The 15,011-nt window shown below is 38.2% G+C and overlaps 1 protein-coding gene across 3 annotated transcripts in view; it reads right to left on the bottom strand.

The window, feature by feature from the left end:
• The window catches only part of LOC128732750 (phosphatidylinositide phosphatase SAC2), a 185,346-nt gene that overhangs the window by 153,404 nt on the left and 16,931 nt on the right, over positions 1-15,011 (bottom strand). The window lies entirely within an intron of this gene.

The following is a 15,011-nucleotide window of genomic DNA, read 5'->3' as shown; positions in this document are numbered from 1 at the left end:
CTTCATAGCATGGTTGCCAAATTATGCTCGCGTATTCAATACCACTGCGTACTACGGAATTGTATAGAGTAATGATAGTATACGGGTCATTCAGATCTCCACTAAGGCGTTTGATTAAACCGAACAGCGAATTTGCCTTTGCTACTATCTTTTCCACATGACGAACAAAGTTGAGCTCATTATCTATTTCTACTCCAAGATCACATACACAATCCTTTCTAAGAATTACGTCACCTTCTATTAAATACTCAGACAACAATTTGTTTGGTTTTCGAGTGAACGAAACCACGCTGCACTTCGTTGTATTCACTTTGAGACCAAACATTTCGCAAAAGCCGACGAACCGATCGACGCTATCTTGAAGTATGCGACAATCTTTCATGCATTTTACTGGGAGAAAAATCTTAACATCGTCGGCATAAATTAGGACGTAAACATCGGGAAGTAGTTCCGGAAGCTCGTTCATGATAGTTACGAATAGTAAAGGTCCAAAATGACTCCCTTGGGGTACACCAGACCAAACGGGATACGACATTGATTTGCTTTTATCAATCTTGACATATTGCGATCGGTTTCTTAAATAATCGTTTATCCACTGCAGATTCATTCCGCCTATTCCTTTTTTTTGTAACACAGCTGTAATCGCATCTATATTAATTACGTCAAACGCTTTCGACATATCCGTGTAGATTGTATCCACCTGATAACCATCCATCATCCATTGCGCAGTTCTCGAGACAAATTCTGCCAAATTCGGTACCGTTGAGCGTTGAGCGAACTTGCCTATATGCCAATTCGTCGGAAGATAGCCTGCTTTTTCTGAATTTATTATACAACTTTTTCTTCCTTTTTAATAGCGAGATTGTTTCACCGTCAAACCATGCGGGATAATTGGTTGCTAACTCACGTTTACCAATTATTGCGCAATGCCGGGATAGAACTTTATATACTGCATGGTAAAATGCTGTTACGTTGAAATCCAGTGCCGTTTCTACCAGAAAATAATTATTGTCCACACGGTCAAACGCTTCAAAACGATTAACAAAATTAATCATTTCGTCAGTTATCGGTTTCATTAAAGCAGCATCAAATAAGTCAGGGCAAATGACAATATTTTGCCAGTCGATATGCGAAAGCTCGTCAGAAATTGCGGCAAAATTAGCGTGTCGTAAATTTAAACAAATTTTTGAGTCACCTTGTTCTCGAGTGGTATTGCTTCGATATGTTGCAATGTTGATAGCAATTGACATTGCGTTATGGTGCAATTCGTGCTGAATCAAGGGATCACTCACCTCAATTTGACAGCTTTCCTCGTCGTTCGTAAACACAAGATCCAAAAAACGATTATTATTGTTTGGAATTCCGCAGACTTGTGATAATCCGCAAGCCGCAAAATTATCAACCAGTACCACTTCTTCAGGAGAGCGGACGTTGAAAGGTAAGAGCACTATATCCTCAGCATACTCATAGTGCCAATAAGTATTTTTCAAGTTAAAATCACCGATAACGTAAATTTTGCTTTCAGATTCCATTGAATCGATCAGTGTACGGACACTTTCAGTGTGTGACAAATAACGTTGGGCATAATTGAAGCCATCTTTAAAAAAAAGTTATGCAAATCAGACGGAATGGTTTGGAGATATTTGACATTTTATAATTTTTATCATGGTTTTAAAAAGTTTTTTCCTTCAGTGTATTTTTTTAATAAAAATACACTTTATTTCCTACAACTTTTCCTTTGACACCATTTTGATCAAGTAAGTAGTTTTCAAGATATGATGTTTAAAAAAAAATAATCTCATTTCTAAATGCGCCCTTTTGAAAAGTTACTCTTGTCGAAAAAAAACAAGTTTAGTGGAAAATGAGTTCATGCCCAACACATCAGGAAAATTTTTTTCCAATCAAAAATAGTTGAAGGTCTTTTTTTCAGCGTTTTGAGTTGGAATTGCTCCAAAGCACGTTCATCGCAAATATGATGTGCCATTCGAATGCCCTTCTCTTTTGACACGAATGGCAACAGGCACGTAAGTTAGCAGCGTCGCTTCACTGTCTCTTGCTCCGAGAATGTTTCACTAGTTTACTTTCACAACTTACCGCTTGTTACACAGCAGCACAATCTATTTTATTTGTATGAGAGTCCTTATCCTCCTACCACAGGGGTGAGGGGTCTCAAACTATCATATAACAAATTCATGCCTCCAAAAACCCCACATGCCAAATTTAGTTCCATTTGCTTGATTAGTTCTCGAGTTTTAAGGAAATTTGTGTTTCATTTGTATAGGAGCCCCCTCCTCTTACGCCCACCATAAAATTGCTCTCTTACCCCCTCCATAAAATTATTTTATCTATCCTGGTCATTTTATCTATCCAACGACATATGAATTGTTCAGTTTCGTTCAGTATTTTAGTAGTTATTACCATTTGAAATCTTTCATCAAACGTTACACTTCTATTTTCGTTTGCACAAAGTGCTACCCAGTCCCAGTATAGTAAACAAAGACGTAGTCCTACGTCAAAAGGGTAGTACAACAGGAAAACATTCTTTGAGTCTTTCGTTATTATAGCTTAGCTTAGGTAGACTGCCCATAGTTGCACTTCGTGATTGGCCGAACCAGTAAAGTTTGCACAAAGAACCAATTGAATGGTGCTTGGGAGCAGGCATGCTCAAACATTGCATCAAAATGTTGTCATCGATACTCAATCACCGATTCAACTCACATAACCATCACCTTTTATATGCTCACTCAGAGAGACCAAGCGTGCTCTCATAGCAGTTTGAATCATTTGTTGCGAACGAACCAAATTGAATATGAGCTGAAATGATTGCGATCACGCCTACTCTGTTTTTTTCACTCTCTGGCCCTAACGAAGCGAACCAAACGTTTGCCACTGAACGAATCTGATCCGATTTTATTTTGCTTTTCATGTTCTCAATCGTTCTTGAACCGAAAATGATTGCAATCATCATTTGAATCAGCTTTAATTTTGCTCCAATAAGTTATGTAACTTCGGAATAAGTTACAAAGTGTTTGAATATTTGAAACATATGGAGAATAATTAAAATATATTTTAATAGCAGTGTGTGAATACCATTAGCATAAGCATAAGCATAGGATACCGCCCGTGTGCTGCTACTCCGTTATTGATCAGTACTGATGAAAATTGCAAAATGATGGCTGGAAAGAGCATACTTGGGACAGCACGCTATTCCTCATTGTGCAACCTTATCAGGTCCCTGCATGCTGATCAATACCGACGCCGGCCACGTCCGAATGCGGGTCCTGGTGGGATGGGAAGGAATGTTAGTCCAATACTTGTTGCTACTAAAGACCAGGGAATCCTCTACATCTTCACAAGTATTTCGAGAAAGGAATTGTTGTTAGTAGATGGGGGGAGTTATATGAGACTATCAGCATCTTTGGCTCGAGCAGCACGTTCCTCACAATCATGTGGAAGATTTGTGAGACTAACCTGACTATTCAAAAATTTTCTGGTAAAGCCAGTAATTACGAAAATTAAGATACCTTTTAATAAATTTAATATAATGCCATTGGTGCTCATATACAACCATAATTTGATAATTTATATCTAAAAATATTATGCACATGCGAGATTTAAAGTGATTCGAAAACCTCGTGACAAATTTGAATTTATTATACCTGAAAACAAAAATCAGGCATAATGAAACAAGCCAATATAGTTCCTAAGTTGATAAGCATTTCCTCCTATCAACGCTAATATGCAGAGATATAGCGCCCTACACGCTTGAATAGCAGTGTGTGAATACCATTGAGTTGAAACTGAACGATCAGTGAGCGTAAGTGTACCAAGTTCAAACCGATTCCCATCGCTTTCGTTCGTCTTGCTATAGTGTCGGTTCTGATCCAATCAAAAAATTTTCATATCCCTTTTGAATCATTTCTTTTTCGAGTTCGTACACATCTAACAGCGAAAGCGAATCAGTACAGTTCTGGATCACTGCTGAGCGTTAGCGGTACGGTAGTAATCTTTTTACCTTCGACAACTTATGATCGTAAATCAGCGATGCTCACTTGAGTGAATGACTTTTTCCATCCTTGCTTGGGAGTAGCATGGCAATCTCATTGTGCAACTGTGCATTGTGTCTGCTGATTCAAAACTTTGAAAATTGTATGTATGTATGGGGGTAGCCACCATCACCTCAAGGGTTTCCCATTGTATGCAAGTAGAATTACTGCAGAATTGAATTTATCTACCTTTCATGTCAATGCTGTTCGTGAAGGACCAAAAGGGGTTGGGTGGATCTATAAGCAATGTCGCTTATAAGATTCCACGGGAATATAGGACACTCCTTCCAGCATAGACTTCCGGTTTCTAGATACATAACTTCGCCGTGCAAACTTATCTTGCGTGATGATTTGTATGCTAGAAGGGCACGTCAAAATCCTCTCCGACCTTATATGACTTAGGCTGGTTACCACATCCCACATCCAGTCTTCGATTTATTCGATACCCTGATGCTCCTTCCCCTTTACGATAATGATGGTATATGGCAATGTAATAAAATATGTGTTATATGAATATATATTATATGAAGATATATAGACAAAAACAGAACAATCTCACCAGCAGTCCTTCGAATGAAATAGAGTTGCATCGTTTGAGTTTACATGAGTGCTTCCATTATTCACCCTTATTCTGGGAGTCACGTGACAATTTTCATTCGCCACGGCGAGTCGAGTCATCTAGGTGACCACCGTGTCACCTAGGTAACAAACCCCTGTCACCTAAGTGACAAAGCGAGTCAGCTAGGTGACAAAGCGAGTCACCTAGGTGACAATTGTCACCTGATTCGCGGCGACTCCAAATAGTCACTTCACTCGCCTCGCAGTATAAGGGTGATTAATTTAATTTTTTTCTTCTAGTATCCATGAGCATTATTTAAACTTTCTTCGGCCCGAGTTTTCACTGTACAGTAGGAGGTGCTTGCTCCATAAGCTAAAACGAAACAAATCATTAAAATAACTTATGTTAAGCTTACCTACTAACAAGGTCGTGTTGCTTAGCCATCATCCAAACCCGCAGTTTTGAGATCAAGCAGCCGGGAACCACCCATCATCGCACCTCCTTGGTTGGCTACACAATAGAGCATTACCGGGTAAGGCCACGTGGAGGCGCTAGATAGGAGCTTGGGATGGCTAGAGCCAGGGATGGTTCCTCCTCAGAAGAAAAAAAAGAGAAGAGAAAAATTCAAACTGTGCTCAGTCTTCAACGCGATTTATTCTGCTCCGTTTCATTTAAACTTTTCTCTTTCTTGCTGAACGCACTTGTATGAGCAACCACACACTATGCTACTCATTGAGGAGCAACAGAATACGTTTTTCGATGCGCTGACGTATGACAACCACGGTTAGTTTTAACATGGGTAGTGCGTTGAGAAAAAAACGACGATTGCAATTAGCGGTCATTGCCATCAGAAAAATATTAATCCATTAATGCAGTTGAATCATGATTCTTACATTTAGTATATTCAGTTGAGTTTGGCTACCCGTGAACGCAACTGCATCATATGGTTAGGCATGTCACAACGGCAACAGTGCGAAAAATGTTATTTAGATATGACAACATTGGAATTCGAATGCACTTGCTTCTTGACGCGCACCTACAGGAAAGTCCCATTATAAACAAAGGTAATTCTCCACTAAGATTCAAAATTTAACGACTTTTGATTGTCTTGACGCCTCTGAGTCTATAGTTGCTGTACGCGCACCGGTTGTTTTGTTTTCACGTTTACTGCTGTAGCTACCGAGAGGACCGGGAGCAAAACCGAAAGTTGCTCATTTAAAGAGCGCATTAAGAAGTTTTTCTGCGCGTCAGTTTTTCTCATTATGTTTAGTCTGTTTCTCATTGTGTGGATTTATTTCGCATTTCTGAAAGCAGTTCTGCTCATTGTGGTGAACAAAAAAGTTGCACTTTTTGCACAATGAGTGAGGAAATAACAAGCCTGGCTAGAGCTATGTTGGACGCTTCCTCATTTGCCTTCCCCATTTAATACCCCTGATTCAATACTTTGAAAATTGACCAATAACGACGCCGGCCACGACCAAAAGGCTGTACTACATGGGAAAAGGAAGGAATATTAGTCCGATACTTGTTGTTGCTAGAGATCGCGGGCACCACTGCATCTCCGCAAGTATCACGGGATAGTCTTGGTTATGACGCTTGGGTCATCTGATCTCTAACTTGCTGCTGAACTGGCATCACCGAAAGTTTCGTCACGGCAAGAATGAAACGGTGGCGAACGAAATACGTCAGAAGTTCTCTATCCCGAGTTCGAGACCACAGATTCGGTCTACGGAAAAGAGCTGTCAGTAGTGTCGCGTGTACAAGGCCACCCCTGCAGTCCCAGAGATGAGCCCCGTTCCTTGGTTCCGTACCACCTCTTTTGTTCGCCTTCACAGGCATCGATTACTTCGGGCCGTATCTGGTGAAAGTCGGTCGTAGTGCTATTAAACGCTGGGTAGCGATCTTCACGTGCCTGACCATCCGAGCTATATACCTGGAGGCAGTGCATAGCTTAACAACCGACTCGTCCAAGAAGGCAATTCGACGGTTCGCACGGAAGCGCGCCAGAAGAGGTGTTTGCGCATAACAGGGTAAATTTCATAGGGGCCAGCAGAGAGCTTGATCAGGAGTTGCGGGACATTTACCGAGCCCTGAGTAATACTTCCACGAACACTCTATGGCGGTTCAATCCACCGTCCGTTCCGCATATGGGCGGATGCTGGAAGCAGATGGTGCGTTCGATAAAAACGACGCTGGGAACGCTGCATACGTCACAGAAGTTAGACGACGAACCGCTCGTGACATTTTTAGCTGAACACATGATAAGTTACCGACCGTTGACGTTCCTACTGCTAGACGGCGCATAACAGCAGTCGTTAACTCCCACCCACTTCTAGATGTTCAGCTCTAGTGGTGTTCACCAGTTAGTAAAAGCGCTGAAGAACAGCTGGAGACTGATGCAGGAGAGACTGGATTCCAGTCCTAACTCCGAGGTCCAAGTGGTTCTGCGATGTGCCACCGATCAAGGTAGGAGCGTAGGTGATGGTGGCCGATGGGAAAGTTCGGAACCAGTGGGTTCCAGGTCGGGTAAATCGAATCTAATCTGGGAAAGACGGTATTGCGCGTCGGGCGGATGTGGAAACAGTGTCCGGCGAATTGAAAAATAGGGTGGTTTGCAAACTAGCGGTTCTGGGATTTACGGAGGACAAAACAAACAGCGGTGGGGGAGGATATTACAGCGGATAACGATGAGAAGTAAATCGGCGCATTATCCGGTGCACTTAACGTTCGGGCTGGTGCGAACATATGGGGAGAAAGATGGTATAGAGACGGAGAGATGCGATTATTATTATTTTTCTGATCAAAGTGTAACGTGAAACAGATTTGCAACGTAAATTATATTTCCTTTTATTAAAACCTTAATTTAATATTAAGACAAAATTCGAGTTAAACATACTAACTAGATTGTAAGGGATTCAAGTGCCTAGTACGGGACTATTATAAGTTAATTCTTACTTAATTAATTTTTCCTACCATGTCGAAACTTAACCTAATAAAATTTGAGATTAAATAAAAAGAAAACTATTCCAAATAAATTCTACTATCTATATTTATTTGCAACAGATACGTATTTGCGTACAACTTGCTTTATTTAGTTCGAAAACAGACACTGATGAAGCCCGCAAGTCGCAGGCGAAATATGTATCTGTCGCGAATAAATATAGATAGTAGAATTTAACTGGAATAGTTTTCTTTTTATTTAATTTCAGCTTTCGTATTTTACTAAGACGCTCCAAAACACTTCAGTTCAGTCAAATAAAATTACAGCTTCAAGTTGATTTTATCGGAAGCGGATGGAATTTGCTTCTGGGACTCCCAAACGCCTACCGCCACCGTAACATTAACATTAATCGTGAAATACAATGAAGGTTTAATAGTTTTGGGAAAGGATGGTCATTTTGCCTCGCAAGGGTGGTCATCTTGCACCGCAAGGGTGGTCATCTTGCACCGCAAGGGTGGTCATCTTGCCCCGCAAGGGTGGTCATCTTGCCCCACAAGGGTGGTCATCTTGCCCGGCAAGGATGGTCATCTTGCCCGGCAAGGATGGTCATCTTGCCCCGCAGGTTGGTAAAATTCCCAAAAATCGATGAATTGTTGCTCGTGAATTTTTGATATGCGTTATAACTTTTAGCACCCAATATGCATACAGGTTATAGCAAAGACTATAAAAGATAACCTAGCGAGGGTTTTGAGGCCGTTGGCGTAGATTTCTTCGGATATATTGATAATGAGCTTAATCTGGGCATCTTGCTCCATGCTACCCTACATTAGCACAGCTTATGAGAGAACAAACCGTTTGGTCACATTTTGGTTACACCACATTAACGATGTTAATTGAATCTTGAAATGCAAAGTTGATATAATTAAACTAATCTGCAACTGGAATTGAAACAATAAAGTGTTGTGGTTGTTAAAGCGTAACTATCTATTATGATAGTTTCACTGGTAGCTTTACCGTATTGGGCATGGTGGAATAAACAGATTATATTCGTATTTTGGAGCTATCAAACAACGGTTAATCCTAAATTACGTCTCGCAGGAACAATTGCTCACGATCTGTGTTTTATATTAATCATAAAGTCGCCGGTTGTGATCTGATTATGTTACGGCATTTTTGGATGAACCATTTGTAGAAATATTGTCTTTGAATGCTTCTTGCAATGCTTCAACGTTGCTGTATATTAACATACCCAATTTTCTGTTATTTTATGCTTTTTAATCAAATTTGAATATAGCCATTCACCGGGGCAAGTGGGACCTATCGCCAAGACTTTAGAAATTAATCGGAAATATTAAGTCTAATCGTCTTAATCGTAAAAGTTTTTCTTATAACTTTACGGCTATAGTTGAAGTAGCAACACTCCTTTCATCGGACGTCTGGAGTTTAATTTGCTACCAAAAACAAAATGATAAACATAGTGATAAATCTTAATTTGAGCTAGCTATTATTTATATCACCAAGAAACAATTCTCTAAGCTTTTAGCTATTGAATTATCAACCCATTATAAATCAAAAGACAGTAATCTATACTAAAATTTTCATCTATTTTTTAAATCTTTATACTGTTAGTACTTAAGAAAATAATAAATAAATTAATAGAAATCATTTTGAACCCGCAACATCTACCAGATGTATCCTAGGGTTTTCCTTACTTACTAGTATTTCCCAAGTCCCGGGATATTTATGAGGCACGTAGAGTTCTCTGCGGTTCTCTTAAGTAAATGTTAGACTAATATTCCTTTCCCATCCCCAACAGCTGCAAGGACGTGGCCAGGACAGTGACCATGCTTTGGAGGCATTTGACTTTTGTTTAAGAGCATGAAATTAAACCCCAAATTTCAAGTTGCTGGTAACAAACACAAGTTACTTGATCTTTTGAACAAAGCATTGTTGCTGGCACCAACTACGAATTTATGCACCTGTTTATGCTATGCTATGCTGTGCTAACAGGATAATAGCAAAAAACAAGCACAGGTTGTTTGGAGTATCAAAAGCTCCCCTGTCCGATTTCTCCTATAAGTGCACGTCAACACTAAATCTCCATTTTCTCGTGGAGTTGCAAATAGTTGCAAAAAAGCTACACACCCTTCGAACCATCACAATCTGACGCTCACAAAACTATATAACATTCGACGGCACCTCGCGGCATACAAAGTAAACGGCAATTTCATTGCACGCGCCAATTAAAAAAACTAGCATTTTCGAAGGAAACTTTAAGCATTGTAAAAGTATATATATAACGAAAAAAACTGAATTCGCATATAACGCTAACGCAGTGCATACCTTCAGAAACGTTATCCATTTTGGTTGATTGTTATTTGATAATGCGATAACGAACCACATGCCAAGAGCCACAAAATGTATGCAAGCCGGAAGCCGCACTAGCAAAGAGTCTCTCATACACTGACGTTTGACAGTACGCCAAACCACAAATCTACATTATCGATAGTTGATATTACAGGATGTGATAAAATGACTTAATATTCTACCTGTAATTATGTCAGAATATGTCATGAATGATAACTTTCGATTTTGGAGGTTTTGGGCCAGGTTTTGCCTTTCTACTATATAAATATATAGTATAAAGGTATAGAAATCACTCGGAAAATTTGAAATGGAAAGAAGGTCCTGTGGGCCGAATGTCATATACCATTCGACTTAGTTTCGAAAACTGAGCATTTTCTGTGTGTGTGTGTGTGTGTGTGTGTGTGTGTGTGTGTGTGTGTGTGTGTATGTGTGTATGTGACGCTTTTTAATCTCACTCACTTTTCTCGGAGATGGCTGGACCGATTTTTATGATCTTAGTGTCAAATGAAAGGTCTAGGTGAATTTCATATTGATCGGGCTTTTAGTTCAAAAGTTATGTATAAAAATACGAAAAATATGGGACTTCATTATCTCATAGATCCCTCAACTGATTTGAATAAAATTGATTGCATATGAAAGGGGAGCCTTGCAAACCCTTAATTTCCAAATTTCATGACGATTGGACTTGTAGTTTGAAAGTTACATAAAGAAATGTGAAAAAATAGTATTTAACACATATTTTTGTAACATATAAGCATCAATTCAATGAAAACATCACATATTTTATTATTATTTGAAAATTACTGCTGAGATCTATCAAACGAAACCGAGTTATTTAAAATCGGACGGTTCATTCAAAAGTTATTCAAACTTTAACATTTAAGCCCCGTATATTAAACCGTTAAAACGTGTGAATTCAAAACATATCAATCAAATGTTGATTGTATTCAATGTGTGTAATGTATGTATGTATGTATGTATGTATGTATGTATGTATGTATGTATGTATGTATGTATGTATGTATGTATGTATGTATGTATGTGTGTATGTATGTATGTATGTATGTATGTATGTATGTATGTATGTATGTATGTATGTATGTATGTATGTATGTATGTATGTATGTATGTATGTATGTATGTATGTATGTATGTATGTATGTATGTATGTATGTATGTATGTATGTATGTATGTATGTGTGTATGTATGTATGTATGTATGTATGTATGTATGTATGTATGTATGTATGTATGTATGTATGTATGTATGTATGTATGTATGTATGTATGTATGTATGTATGTATGTATGTATGTATGTATGTATGTATGTATGTATGTATGTACGTGTGTATGTACGTGTGTATGTGATGACAATTTGCAATTTTTAAATGTACATTGAAATTCAAGAAAAGTGAGAATTATGTCAATTGTCTGAAGTTATTGAAGCCTCTTAGTGGAATATGAACTCTGAAATTGAAGAAAAGAAAAAATTTTTACCGACTAAATTTCACTATTTAATATTTATTCGCGACAGATACGTATACGCTTTGAAATAGGACACTGATGAAGCCTGCTCGTCGTAGGTGAACTACGTATCTGTTGCAAATAAATATTAAATAGTGGGATTCAATCGAAAAGTTTTTTCTTTTCTTTGATTTCAGAATTCAATTGTCATTTTCTTCACTTGCTGTTGCTCACAATTGTACAAGAAAAGCAAAAAGCGAAGAATAGCAGTTTAAGCAGTAATTTAAGCATGTAGGTATAGTGGTGATAGGATTAAAAATACTAGTAAATTGATTTTTCCAAATAAATTTATACAAATTTCAAACAAATTTTCCGCATCGCATCCGCATAGATGCTCTTTTCAATCAATAGATACTAGAGCTTAGAAATGTTATATGAAAAATAGGAAGTAAACGTTGCACGATAGTAATTTTGTAAGATTTATTTTCGTTAGTGACATTTTAAAAGAAAGATGTTTTATGTCATGAATCATGTTTTAATAAATAAATCAAAAATGACAAGCACTGGAAATCATATCGATCATATTTCCCATTCTCAAGCATGTTTACGGCGCAGCTTTTGCATTATTTTTCGACCTCATCTTGTTTTCCTAGCCCTCTAACGGGATACATTGGAAAAACGATGCGATCAAGCTAATGACTATCTTTTCATGAAATTACATTCAAAAGAAGCTTAAGTTTTGATTTTCAAGCAAAAATAATTATCTGAAGGAGCGCCAGCTAAGTAAAAGTTCAATTTCTCTTTTTCATATCTAATGCTTTATTCAGTTATTTTTTCTAATTCAGATACCTATATTGCAAAATTCAAGCCAAGCATACTAATAGCAAAATTTTGAGATTATTCATTTTGTTGTAGATTTCCTTTTTCTTCAAAAGCGAAGCATAACAATAATTTTTCTGAACTCTTGTTTTTCAAAGATGCTAACTTTTGAACGCATGGTATTAATATCAAAATAACAAAATATCAAAAAATCTGCTATAAACACGTATTTCATATTGTCAATTCAAAACAAGTTTCTTATGTGGCTCTGAAGCCCGAAAGTTAAGGCCGTCTGTAGACCCGTTAGAGGGTTCATTTCTAATTTTCTATATATATTCATTGAAGTCTGCAAAAATTATCTTTTGTGTCTACATTATTTTCCATTAATCCTGAAGATATCATCGATTAGGCGCACTGAGACAGATTTTACGGGTTGTGGGTTTTTGGGTAAAAATGAGATCGAATGGGTATTCAGGAACGATTGTGTTTTTTGACGTAATGCGATGATGCTCTATCCGGCCAAAACAGATGTGTGTGTGCATGATGTTTTTGTAGAAACGGGATCAAAATTTTGTTCAAACATTCGTCTGGTGCATCGTAATTGATAGCCAAACCAGAGGGCTTGTTGTTGAAGAAACGAGAAAGAGAACGATGTCCTTCTGCGTCCGTAATTTTGGCTGGTCTTCCACTACATTACTTGCGAATTGTTGTTTGGCATCTTAGGATATGGTAAACAGTCGACGCCGCAACATATTCGCTTTTTAAATGTTGTACCGTAAGCTTTTTCCCCAGATTTCTGAGGAAATTCGGAAAACTGTACAACGCGCTCGCGGAATGCTTCTTGTTTTGACACCGTTTTAAGCAAAACTTGGCAAGCATAAACTGAACAAAAAATACTGACATAAAGAGGATAGAAAGAAATACACCCTCTCATTTCTCCCTGAGTACGTTTTTTGTTGAGTATACGGGCCTCGAAAAAAATTCAAAATTTTTGTTGTCACCCGTTATAAGACACCAATTCTCCCGGTGGTACTCTACAGCCACGAAGCGTGGACGTTGAAAGAGAGCGACCGACGAGCTCTTGGCGTTTTCGAGTGTAAGATCCTGCGATCAATTCTTGGCGGCATATTAGACGAAGGAGTGCTGCGCAGGCGCATGAATCATGAAATATACCAAGTATACAAAGATGCGGATATTGTGAAGCGATTAAAATATGGCAGGCTGCAATGGGCTGGGCACGTAGCAAGGATGCCGGATGAGAGACCAGTGAAAACAATATTTAGTAGAGAACCCCACAGAGGCCGACGACTTCGAGGCAGATCCCGTACCCATTGGATAAGCGCTGTTGACGAGGATGCTAGAAAAGCGGGTGTTAGGGCGACTGGAGAGTGGCAGCCCAAGACCGAGTAATGTGGAGACGGCTCCTGAATTCGGTATGATTCGATAAGCGGATTGTCGCCGGAAAAGTAAAGTAAAGTAAGTATTGCAATTTTTGAATTTTTGGAGGCGGTGAAAGACAATTTTTTTGTTAGAAAACTGACTTTTATGTCTGAATGTACACCATTTTGGAATGCGTTTAAATTTTCGAAAAAAGAGTAGGTCAAGCAGAAAATAATTTAGTTTAGGAATTTTCCATGACCGGCAAGCTACCAAGCTCCAATGATGGTGCCGCATTTTTCAATTTTTATAAATAATCTGTTTCAAGGAGCCGGATAGCGTTTAGAAGTTACAGATTATAGGTTCCACACATTCAAAGCTTTGCCTTTGACATTTACCTACTTTTTAAAAATTGGTAAATTTTGCACCCGGACAATTTCGGCCCGGAATCGGACCGGAACCGGAACAGAGCTAAAACGGACCGGAACGAAATCGGACCTAAAAAATTCATTCCGATTTTTCACCGGACCGGAACCCGGACTTCAATTTTCGTTCCGAAGTCGAACACTATTTTGTGCCTAAAAATAAAAAAGAAGAAAACTCATCCAATTTAATTCTACTATGTGTATTTTATTCACGACAGATACGTATTTCGCCTACGACTTGCAGGCTTCCTCAGTGTCGAGTTCGAAAACAGACACTGAGGAAGCCTGCAAGTCGTAGGTGAAATACGTATCTGTCGTGAATAAAATACACATAGTAGAATTAAATTGGATAAGTTTTCTTCTTTTTTATTTTTAGGTTTCGTATTCTACTAAGACGCTCCAAAAACTTCACTATTTTGTGTTTATCGCTTATCGCAATATAACGTTTGACACCTGAACCAATAAATAGTTGGTAAACAATGTTTTTATTTATTGCGTGCATATTACGAAATATATTTTTTTCGAATTGAAATGTCGCAAACATATTCAACTCCTAACTCTCGTACAGTATCAAACCACTTTTCAGGGCTCTTGGATGACTGGTAGTAGGAGGATGCTATGGAGAGGTATACGAAATGTTTGTTTTTTTTATCAAAATTAGGCAGAAATCATGAAAATTAAGTATAACAGAGTAACTGTACCACAAATAAAATATGATTAGTGATTGTTTTTCAGGTAGGTAAACATAAATAAGTGAGAAATTTTGATTTAGAAAAGCGCCATCTCTTGAAAAGCAACGGTTCGTATGGTGTCCTATTGAATCTTAATATTTCGATCTTCTCTTTAAACATTCACTTAAACAATGATTCTTATTAACATATATATGCCAAATGCAGTTTACATTAGCCTTTGATCTAATAATTTAATTTATATATTGACTAGCTGACCCGACAAACTTCGTATTGCCACAAATTAAGCTATGTTGTACATAAATCGTGAATCTCGGATGAAC

This window comes from Sabethes cyaneus, chromosome 1 (assembly GCF_943734655.1).
Source record: "Sabethes cyaneus chromosome 1, idSabCyanKW18_F2, whole genome shotgun sequence".
NCBI lineage: Eukaryota > Metazoa > Arthropoda > Insecta > Diptera > Culicidae > Sabethes > Sabethes cyaneus.
The sequence above is the reverse complement of the archived record's forward strand: the minus strand, read 5'-3'. Positions and strand labels throughout refer to the sequence as shown.